This window comes from Penaeus monodon, chromosome 36 (genome assembly GCF_015228065.2).
Source record: "Penaeus monodon isolate SGIC_2016 chromosome 36, NSTDA_Pmon_1, whole genome shotgun sequence".
In the NCBI taxonomy this organism is placed as follows: Eukaryota; Metazoa; Arthropoda; class Malacostraca; order Decapoda; family Penaeidae; genus Penaeus; species Penaeus monodon.
Genome location: NC_051421.1, coordinates 6,773,619 through 6,786,118, shown reverse-complemented (window position 1 = coordinate 6,786,118; position 12,500 = coordinate 6,773,619).

The following is a 12,500-nucleotide window of genomic DNA, read 5'->3' as shown; positions in this document are numbered from 1 at the left end:
CTGTTCTTATTAGTGTCCGTTCTCTGTAAATTGACAAGTACTAAGAATGAGTGGGGGTTTACCCCGCTTTTAGGGAATAAATAGAAGGTAGGAAAGGTTATGTTTAGATTTTGGGTTCGCATGATACCCTGGTTTTGGAACCTACATGCAAAACTGAGGTGTATCTTTAATATTAAGCAAAGCATAACACTGCTTCTTTAGTAAAATCGTGATTTATACTTCTCTGTATAAGTACTCGGTTATGGCTAAGATCGCCTTATAAGTTATGTAAAGCACTCAGTTATGCATAAGTATTTCAAATGCATGCAGGATTGGTCTGTTCTTTTAGGTAACTTTGTCACGTTTCAGTTAAGTCAAACGCAGTGAGCCAGGCTGGGCAGCCAGGTATTATAGCTGTTGGATCTCAAGACGGTAGCTGGAATATATATATATATATATATATATATATATATATATAAAAATATATATATATATTATAATATATATGTGTGGGTGTTGTGTGTGTGGTGTGTGTTGTGTGTGTGTGTGTGTGTGTGTGTGTGTGTGTGTGTGTGTGTATGTTTGTGCCTAATTATGTATTATGTATTATAACGTAATATCTTCTTCTTTTAACGGTAGTTCTGTCGAGCCGCCGTGGGGTCACAGCATGATACTAATTGTAGTTTTCCATGTTGTGATGCTCTTGGAGTGAGTACGTGGTAGGGTCCCCCAGTTCTTTCCACGGAGAGTGCCGGTGGTAACCTTTTTAGGTAATTATTCTCGCTATTTATCCGGGCTTGGGACCAGCACTTGACTTGGGCTGGCTTGGCCACCCAGTGCTAGGTAGGCATTCAAGTGAAGTTTCCTGCCCAAGGAAACAACGCGGCGGTCGGGTGAATCGAACCTCTAATTCATATTGCGTCGTGACAGTCTTGAGTCCGACGCTCTAACCATTCGGCCACCGCGGCTTGACGATCATGGGCTTTCCATGATTTTGTTTTTCTTTTTTAGCAATTTAGAGCGTGGGTTTTTTTCCATTGCCTTCCGCCCCCGTGTTTTTTTTTCGATTTACCATCCTATTTTAAACCGGGGGCATGGAAAATTTTAGCTGGCTTTTGGGAACCCCGTGGGGTAGGCAAGGGGAACGAGGTGAAGTTTTCCTTTCCCAAAAGGGGAAACCCCGCGCGGCCGGGGGGACTTGGGAACCCCCGAATTCAGATTGCCGGGGTGGGGGGTAATTTTAATTTTCCGACGCTTTTAAAAAAAATTCGGCCCCCCGCGGCCCCCTGTTTCTTTTATACCACATTATATATATATAAAAATATATAATATATAAAATATAATTTTTAAAAATATATAAAATATATATTATAAAAAATATAAAAATATTTAAATTTTTACAATTATATATATAAATATAATATTAAAAATATATATATTAAAATATATTATATATATATATGTATAACATATATAAAATATATATAAATAAAAAATATATTTTAAAAGTTTCATTTTTACAAAATATAAAAAATATATAGAAAAAATATATATATAAAATGTATATATATACATATATAAAATATATATATAATATAATTTTATACAAACGTATACCCTTATAAACATAGTATTTTTATTTTTTATTTTTTATCTATATGTTTCGTATATATATACATACATATATAGCCTATATAACCCTAAATAAAATTTATACAAAAATTAATTACAAATTTTTAATACTATACATTAAAATAAATACATTATAAAACATTACGTTGTCCTCAAAATTAATTTTTATACCCCATGGGAAAATAACATTCTTGTTTGAAAATTTTTCAAATTTTTAAAAGGTATTAGGGGTGGTAAAATTCCCGTGGGTTTTTTTTCTTTGCTTTTTATTGCACATAAAACCATATTGAGTTGGCCCAAACCTCATTGGATAATAATAGGAATAAAAGCCAAAAATATGTTTTTCCCCCATTTCAGAATAATTTACCCCGCCTTTTACCTAAACAAAAATTTTACTTCTTTGGGGGGACCCATTCCCTTTTACCCTCCTGTGAAATGTCCCAGCCCTTTTAAACTTTTTCCTTTTAGTTTTATTTCAAGAGGGTTTTCAATCGAATGAATACCTTTTCTGATGTCAATATGATGGAATGATGACAAGGAATTTGTGCTTTCCAGAAGAGTATGAATAGATCATCATGGGGAAGAAAAAAGACCTACGACATCGTCTTGTACAAGCCCACAGTGAGGGAAAGGGTTACAAGGCCATTGTTAAGCAGTGCAGTGTTCCTGTGGCAACCGTCCTGAGTGTAATTAATAAGTACAAGCGGTTCAGCATTGTTAAAAACCTCAGTGGGCGTGGCAGGAAGCAACAACCCCCGGACCACAACCAAGGCCCTACGTAAAGAACTTGACCAGGCAGCGACGAAGGTATCACGGTCCACCATCGAGAGAGTTTTGCACAGAGGAGGTCTCCACGGACGCAGGCCTCGAAAGACACCGCTGCTCAAGAAGAATCATCTGAAGGCTCGCCTGGCCTTTGTTAGAGGCCATATATAGCAAGATTCCACCTTCTGTTCAACCATCATGTGGTCTGATGTGACGAAATTGGAGTTGTTTGGCCACATGGATGCTGAATACGTATGGAGGAAGAAAGGAGAAGCATACAGTCCAAAGAACACGGTCCCAGCACGGTGGTGGAAACATCATGCTATGGGGATGCTTCTCCTCCCACGGCACAGGGAACCTCGTCAGGGTCCATGGAATCATGTGAAAGGAGAACTACATCCAAATCCTTAATGAAAACCTGAAGGAATCTGCAGAGAATCTCCAACTCGGCGACAACTGGAAGTTCCAGCAAGACATTGATCCAAAACATGCTGCTAAAGTAGTCCAGAAATGGTTCAAGGACAATGACATCAGCGTCCTGGAGTGGCCTAGTAAGAGTCCTGACCTGAATCCCACAGAGAACTTATGGCGGGACTTGAAGACCCGAGTGATGGCCAGGAAACCAACTAGCCTGACCCAGCTTGAGTCTTTTGCCAAGGAAGAATGGGCCAAAACCCCACAGGAAACGTGTAGTAAGCTTGTGGACACCTATAAGAATCGACTAGAAGTAACCATAAAGGACAAAGGATATGCTATTGACTATTGAAGAAAGACAATGGACATTGTAAACCTAGGATATGAATAATTTTGAACATGATTTTTTTTTAAAGATCTGCGAATAAAATACCCCTGAAACTGAATATTTCTTCATTTTTCTATTGTTGTTATTCTTTCATCTATTGGTCACACATAAATCATAAACAAACTTGACAAAATGTTTTCATTTCATCACAAAAATAAAATATGTCAAAAATCAACAATGGTTTTAAAAAATTTTGAGGACAACTTTGTATATATTATAAAATTATATATATAAATATATATATTATAATATTATATATATATATATATATATGTTTTTTATTGTGGGGTTGGGTTGTGTTTGAAATTATTATATATATTATTTTATATAATAAAATATTTAATATTTTTATAATAATGAATATTCCAATTAAAAATTAATTGTGGTATTATATGTTTTATATACATATTTCCCAATTTTTTAAATTTTATTTATTTATTTTATTTTAATATTATATTAATATTTTTTTTTTATGTGTTTTATATTATATTATTTTTAAAATTATATTATATAATATTTTTTTTGTTTTGTGAAACATATATGTAATATATTTTTTATATTTATATATTAATTTAATATTATTTTTTTTATTTTATGGGGTGGGGTGTTGTTTTTTATATCTTTATTTTTTATAAATTTTTATTTTTTTATAAATGTATATTTCATATTATCCTTTTAGTGGTTATATTATTTTTATATCTAATATACATATTTATTGTTTATAAAATTTTATTTTAATATAATTATATATATTTTTGTTTTTATTTATTATATTATTATATATTTTCCCTTATTATTTATGTGTAGTTTTAATATATTATTAATATATAATAAATATATATGTATATTGTGTTATATGTATATTATATTATTATATATATTATATAATTTATATATTATTGTATTATTGTTTTTTTTATTTGTTTATTTATGTATTATATGTTATATAGTATTTATTTTATATATATAATTATATATTTTTATATGTAATATATAATTAATTTTTATTATATTTATATTGTGTGTATTAAATTACAATTAGTAAAATATATATAAAATATATGGAATTTTGTTATATTTTATTATTTTAAAATATTTATATATATTATTTATTATATTATTAAATTTTATATATATATTTATATTAAAATTATATATATAATATCTATGTATATATTTGACAAGTTTATTGAAAAAAAAAGTTAAATCTCAAAGGATGAGGTAACGTAATTTCCTCACTCTTATCTTAATAAGTCCCTATGTGGGCTCATATTTCACATACAAAACAAAGGTAGGTCAACTAATGAGACACATACACATCTCCATTGGATCTGTCTAGACCAATGGGCAGTTATCTACACGCTTACAGTATCAACAATACTCCTGCACATGAAGATTATCCTGAGGTTGATCGCTTCCCTTTGACGACGGAGCCACACTCAGTGGGCCCTGCAGCCAGGCGTTGGGGGGGATTGCCCTTTTTGCCCTTCTCGAGGGGGCCCGGCCCTTTTTTTTTCCCGCGTTTGCTTGCGGCCCTTTCCCTAATGCCAAGCCCCGGGCATTGTGAGGGCTTCCCGCTTTTGCAGCACAAGGCTTAACCCTTTCCCCCATTTCAATTCTGGCTCTGCAGATCCTGGAGTCATGCTTTCTAACGCATCCTGCTGACAGGTCCAAGACGCTTGAGGCACATGACTGGCGGCTCCCCGTATGGTGCCACCCTCCTGTATCCCGCTCCAGAGATGAATACTCTCTCTGGTACTTCCCCTTTCAGGAGGACAACGACGTATGCCTCTATCAACGTCCAACGTAAAGTCTGAGTCCAGTATGGTCGGGTATCAGAAAATTATCACTTTAGTGGTTTTCCCCCAGCTTTGGGCGTCTCACTGTCCCCTTTTATCCCCGAGTCGTCAGGGTCTACTCCGCCCCACTGCCCGTACCGTGAGATACGGGCCTCCCCCCTTTTCCTTCTATTTTCTCGAAAACACGGTGGCCCGGCTGGCCACGGCCCACCTTTATTTTTCCGGAAATCATGGCGCAGTCCGTGAAATAGCATCGTTTTTGCTTTACATCGCCTTGATTCCTGCCCCGGTTTCCCCCCTTTTATCTTCCTTCCCCCTTTTTCAATCCCGCTCGATCCACTCTTTTTGTCCCCCTCATGTCTCACTTTTTTCATCCTCTCCCTCTTAGGGATCCACTTCAACTGTCCTACGAGGGGAAAAATTTTCCTCCCCTTTTCGGCGGAAAGGGGGATCCCCAAATTTACAAAAATAGCCGGTAACACCTGGGGGAGGCAACAATTTTTGAGGGCCAAGGCCCTCACCCCCTTGGGGTTTGGGGGGCGGATTTTGTTTGGGGGGGGGGGGGATAAACATAGGATTCAGGATATCTCTCACGAGTGAGGACAGCACTAAAACACTCCCACTTCCATGAGAATCACAAAATAAAAAGAGGCGGTTTGTTTTTACTAAACAAATGAAAACTGGAAAGCTGCAGGGCTTGGGCATGTTTTTTACGAATGTCAGGGCCTTAGGAGAGAAATGTATTGATCTCATCTAATGCTTCCTAAATGACATCTATGGAACAGGCAAGTTACATAAAGAAATGAAGAAATCAGTATTCACTGCCCTACCGAAGTCTCAGGAAAACTTGAGTGTTCATAATATCGCACAATCAATCTAATGTCACATATTCTTAACACTTTACTGAAAATAATTTTACAGAGGATCAGAAGACAATCCACCCCAAAACCCCGAGACCCAGTTTAGGTTTTGAAGGATAAAGGTACGAAGAAAGCTATCTTTGTCATTAGAATTCTTGCCGAGAGAATCATTCAACACCACAAAAAATTACCTGTTTTTTACTTCAAAAAAACTTTTTATAAGTGCGGGACTAACTTTTTCAAAAAACTTCGCAAGTACCGGTGGATGAAATGACATTTAGACTAATTTTAAACATTTACTAATCCTGCATCGTCGCATATCCATGGAAAAAAACAAAAGGTTCCCCCCAGCAAGGGGTCCGCAAGGTGTGCGATGTAAAAACCTTTTACTTGAAGTTTTGCGCGGGAAATGAAAAGTCAGGAGGGAATCGCTAACAGCGCTTGTAAGATCAACAACCATCGTTATACAGATGATACAGTTCTCAGAGCTATATCTGTGCCCTCCAAAAAGCTTTTCGATGCCGTTGTGGAAGCCTCCACGCCACTAGCAAGAAAACAAAATGCCTGGTGGTTACAAAGTCGGAGCTCCCTTCGGCTTGTCCATTAAAACAAGGAGAAATAGAAGTCTAACAGTCCCCCCCTTTGCTTTTTAGGATCTTGTACCCCCAATTCTCGTTGCAAAGGGAAAACGACAAACTCGGATAGCAAAAGATGCTTTCCCAAAAATCCGGAACATCCCACAGAGAGCAACGCCATTGCAAAAAAAATCAGAATTTTTTAAAACCCCTTTTTATGGTCGACTTCCTATATGGTTCGAACGACGACTGAAAACCCGCCAATAAGAGGGTAAGGAGGGTATTTTGCACCCAGAGCTGTCTTTTCCTTGGCGGACGCAGATGCCACCGGCTTTCCTTGTCGCACGGGATAAACTCCGCCCTGGGGAACCCCCGCTAAAAGGAGCGTCTTAAGGGGGAGGGGGAAGAACAGGCCAACCACAGGGCCCGTTTCCCCCACCTCGTCCTCGACCCGGGGACACGGGGGTCTCTGTGGGGTCACATCTATCTTCTGCAATAAACCAGCAAGCGAAGACCTCTTTTTAATAAACCCCCCCAAGTCCTCCTCGTTTTTGCCACATTTTTTAAAATATAAAATATAAATATTATATAAAAATATATTATTTATAAAATAATATATATTTTATATATATATATACTAAATTTCTTATGAACCTATAGATCCTAAGCCGAAACTATTTTCTTTTACATTCATTACTTTTAAAGAGAATGATTGGCGCGAGGGCAGAACTACGGACGAATCTTAGCGTTCGCTCACATAAACTGATATATTTTTGGATTTTAAGGGACGGGTATTCTGAATAATGTCAATGACGGTCGAGGATAGTACACCTTTAAATTGACATTTATTACAATATATTGCATCCTTTGGGTTGTTATTTTCTTTTATTTGTACCGTATTTTTGTTTTCTTTCTGGTAACATGTTATACTTTATTTGTTTATTTGTAACTAAACGGGAATTTATTCGATAATCAGAGAAATTATTCATCAAAATTATAGTTTAGTCTACCTATTAACATTTTCCTTATTTTACAGAAAATGAAGTGTCGCGTTTATTTCCTAGGAGAAACTATAATAAAATTCATAGTGTCCCTAGAGTTCGAAATTTAATTCAGTATACCTCCTCTTTGCTGTTGCAAAAGAGTTATCCTTTTTTAAAAACATATTTATTCCTTAATTTATCTTTAAGGGGAGAGCTTATTTTCAACAAAATGGTGTACAAATGATACATATTCATATAATAACAACAAAGTCCGGAGTACTGAAAGTGAGCCGCGTGCTTCATTAAGAGCACCGGAAACGGCCGGAAGGGAATGTGAATCCATGTTATATTGAGTAACAATCTTAATTGGTAGTCAAGCAACGAGTCCTGCTTTCAGAATTCGTGTAGGTATTCCTTTGAAGTGTTGATGAATTTGAATTGCAAATTTTGATTGAGAATCCGCATACAATGGAAATATATCTTCTTCTGCTTCACTTCTCCTCACTGTCTCAGTCTGTTTGCCTGCTTGTCTGCTTGTTTCGTCTCTTAGTCTCTCTCTCTCTCTCCCCTCTCTCTCTCTCTCTCTCTTCTCTCTCTCTCTCTCTCTCTCTCTCTCTCTCTCTCTCTCTCTCTCTCTCTCTCTCTCTCTCTCTCTCTCTCTCTCTCTCTCTCTCTCTCTCTCTCACTCTCTCTCACTCACACACACACACACACACACACACACACAATGTGTGTGTGTGTGTGTGTATTCTGTGGTGTGTGTGTGTGTGTGTGTGTGTGTGTGTGTGTGTGTGTGTGTGTGTGTGTGTGTGTGTGTGTGTGTGTGTGTAATATATATACATATATGTATGTATATTTTTACACATTTTTATTGATAAATCTATATAAATATATTTGTTCTCAAAAACGTCTCCGCACACCGAAGAGAGCCTTGTTCCGAACGCTGTCCAGAAATCAGTGCTGTTGCCTCTTCCTGAATCGCTCACGCTCACGGCCTCCGCATGTGAAAGCTGCTTAACTCCGATTTTAACCGTTGGTTTTACTGTCTTGCGTGACCCAGTGTGTCGCCGAAGCTGCACAAACACGGGCCATAACTGTCTCTAGCGTGAGGCGGCCTCTGCCATTGCTAAATTTAGATGACACTTACATATGTTTTGTGACATACTGCAACCCGATACAATATGTCGAATTGGAGGTTTATGTGGCTCGTGGATCGTAAGTAGAGATGGATGTTTTCATGACAGGTGCGCTTCGGTGATTTGGGGGAGATAATGTAGTGGATGGGTGTCGTGATAGAGAAGGTTTGGAGATAACGGCGTGGCAAGGTTTAGAAATTATCATCATTATTATTATTATTATTATTATTATTATTATTACTATTGTTTTATTATTATTATTATTATTATTATTATTATTATCATTATTATTATTATTATTATTATTATTATTATTATTATTATTATTATTATTATTATTATCATTATTATTATTATTATTATTATCATTATTATTATTATTATTATTATCAACGTGAATGAATAGTCAATGTTTCTTTTTTTCTTTTGTTTTGTTTTTTGTTGTTTTTTGTGAATGAATAGTCTAGACAGGGAAGTGTGTTACAGCCAAGAGGCACACTAGTTAAAAGTGTAAGGGTCAGGGACACGCTAAACAGAAGATAAAAAAAAAAAAAAAAAAAAGATAATAATGATATTAACATTGAAAAAAAAAAACAAAGAAAAAACACATTGTCGGATCCGAGCAGATAAGATGTGAACAAGTCATTATACAAGCAGACCGCCCGCAGTTATTTTGAATCGGTTTTATGAATTATAAAGCATACTTCAGCCTTCCCTTACCCCTCCCCCTTCCCCTTCTCCCCTTCCCTCCGCCCTCCCCCGCCCTCTCCCACCCCTCCCCCGCCTTCCTCCTTTCCCTTCCCTCTACCCTCCGCCCTCCCCCACCCCTCCCCCGCCTTCCTCCTTCCCCTTTTCCCCCTCCTTCGCTCGGAGTTACCAGTTGTTGTGAACTGAGTGTGCCGAGGGAGACCCGTCGGGTTGGTCATGTGATAAATAGCGGGCCGTAGCGTGTCATGGGATACCTATGTCATGTGGTCATGTTGGGTGGTGGTTAGCGCTTGTATCAGTGTTTTATTATTCCAGGCCTTTTAATCTCGCTGATTGTTGCTGTTTCCTTTGAGGTTCGTCTGCAGCGATGCCTTATCTTGATTCTGTTTATCTTGTTGTCAGATCTAGACACACACTCTTGTTGATCTGTTGTGATGGCTGCCTGGGCGTCCATCTTTTCAACGTTGCTTATTAATGCATTTTTTCTTCTTTGTGAAGAAAAAAAATATATCTATTAGCACCTTGCACCTTTTTGCACGTTGCAACGGTAATGCAAACTCCAATTGCAGACCATTCCTTGGGGGGGGGGGGGCTTTTCTTTCCAATTATTTCTCGTAGAGCGAATATAAGAGGCAATAATCAATGGAGCGAAAATTACAGTTCGTTTCCAAACACATTTAGCGGAGGAGAGTAACGCCGCAGATCGATTCTTGTGGGAATTACAAACCGCTACTCGAAATCTGAATAAAACATCGCCTTTACGTTGGCTGAAGTTTCGCAAACGTAGTTGTGTCAGGAACGGAGGACGCAAAACCTCAGCTCTGTCTTTTTTTTTTTTTTTTTTTTTTTTTTTTTTGCTTTTTCTCCTGTGAGAGATTTAAAAGAAATGAGGAGAGAGACTGAGGGAGGGGGGGAAGAAAGAGAGAGAGAGTTTTTATTTTTAACGGTAGGTTCATGTTTGAGAGAGAGAGAGAGAGAGAGAGAGAGAGAGAGAGAGAGAGAGAGAGAGAGAGAGGAGAGAGAGAGAGAGAGATTGTGTAAGCAGATAAGTGAAAGGTTAGAGATTGAGTGGGTGGATGAGAGAGAGAGATAGACAGAGAGACAGAGACACACACATGGACAAATACAGAAGCAGACAGACAGACACAGAGACAAACAAAGTAGGGGAAAGGAATGCAGTGCTAGAGTGGCAGACAGACAAACAGAATCTTAACATACGTAATGATATATCACGTATCGACCTGCAGTAATATCGCCGCATACTTTAAAGTCGTGTGCTGGTAAAAACGATATACTCTCACAGGGGTTGTACATAAACACTCTTACTCACTTACTCACTCATTCACGTTTGCTGTTCATCAAAGAAATGCCAAGACCGTTTTTTTTACAGCTGTTCCATGAGCCTCGTGCATTAGGCAGAAGTGCATGGACGGTCTGCATGAGGGAATATATATATATAGTTTCTTTTATTAGCGGTTTGTGGATGGGGTGTACCAGACAAAAGCTCTCTGCGAATCGATATAGAATAATCGAATCGTGACTAAATGAGTCATGGGTTTTTGCATGGCTGTGGGTGTCTCGTTTTTATTGTGGGTTTTGTGGTAACAGACTCGTGATATTCGAGAATAAATTGTATTCTCTCTGCCTGTCTCTATCTCTCTCTATCTCTCTCTCTCTCTCTCTCTCTCTCTCTCTCTCTCTCTCTCTCTCTCTATCTATCTATCTATCTATCTATCTATCTATCTATCTCTCTCTCTCTCTCTCTCTCTCGCTCTCACTCTCTCTCTCTCTCCTCTTCTCTCTCTCTGTATCTCTCTTCTCTCTCTCTCTCTCCTCTCTCTCTCTCTCTCTCTCTCTCTTCTCCTCTCTCTCTCTCTCTCTCTCTCTCTCTCTCTCTCTCTCTCTCTCTCTCTCTTGTATTTGTTTATATTAAAAGTTTTATTTGTGTGTTTGTTATATGGTGATGTGTGACTGCGATCGTAACAGTTCATGATGGCTTTAGAACAAATTTTGATCAGTTAGTGTTATTTCGTTGCGTGTAAACGGTGTCAATTAGTGTGTATATGTAGAGTTAAAGTGTTTTGTGTAAACTTTTTAATAGTTGAATTAGTAGTTTGCATTTCAAGGCTCATATGTACAGCGCAGCGTAAAGGGATATTCTGATATGTTGGCGCTGACGTTTGTGTTTCGAATTCTGTTCCGAACACGCTCATGGTACTTGTTGTTTATAATTGGAAAGTTTCGAGGCTTCATTCACGTCGCGAATTTTGTCTGTGAATTTTCTTGTAGTAGAATAACAGATAAATTTCTTCTTCTTTTTTCTACTACTTCTTCTTCCTCTTCATCGCCTTCTTCTTATTATTATACTTTTTCTTCTTCTTCTTCTTCTTCTTCTTCTTCTTCTTCTTCTTCTTCTTCTTCTTCTTCTTCTTCTTCTTCTTCTTCTCCTCCTCCTCCTCCTCCTCCTCCTCCTTCTCTCCTCCTCCTCCTCCTCCTCCTCCTCCTCCTCCTTCTCTCCTCCTCCTCCTCCTCCTCCTTCTCTCCTCCTCCTCCTCCTCCTCTTTGAAGAGGGTGAGGTCTGGCATTCGTGATGAGATGACGTGTAATTTGCGCCTCTGTGTCTTCTGGGGAATAAGGTTTAAAATCTTTTATCTTAAATAGACACATTGACGCTTGTCATGAGAAGTCAAGTTAATCCTTCATTGTGTGACTTCAATGTTATTTGTCAACAGACAAGCGTGGATGAAGATGGTACGGGGAAAATGACGGTAGTAATAGATCGAACATTTAATTGATTTATATTATTATTATTATTATTATTATTATCATTATTATTATTATTATTATTATTATTATTATTATTATTATTATTATTATTATTATATAATGTGCAAAAATGCCATTGTTTATTCATGAATTTTCCAAGTCGTAAAGAAAATATTCGAATGCCATCGCTGCTCACATATCATTCAAATATGCAATCAATCCCATGCTTATATTTCTTCAGAGGCGATTCAGGCAATGCATTTGAAACTTATTCGCGTAAAACTATATCGAATGAGACAGCAAATAGTATGCTACACGTTTTCGGGGCTTCTCGTGTCCTCTGTTATTTCGTACATGGCATTCTTGAAGTGCATTTTAAGTAAACGTTCAATAAGATATCATGGTAATTGAAGCCACCGCTGTGATTCTGCAAAGTGCAACATTTCGAAGGAACTGTAAAGAAAGAGAAAGAGAGGGAGAGAAAAAATATATATT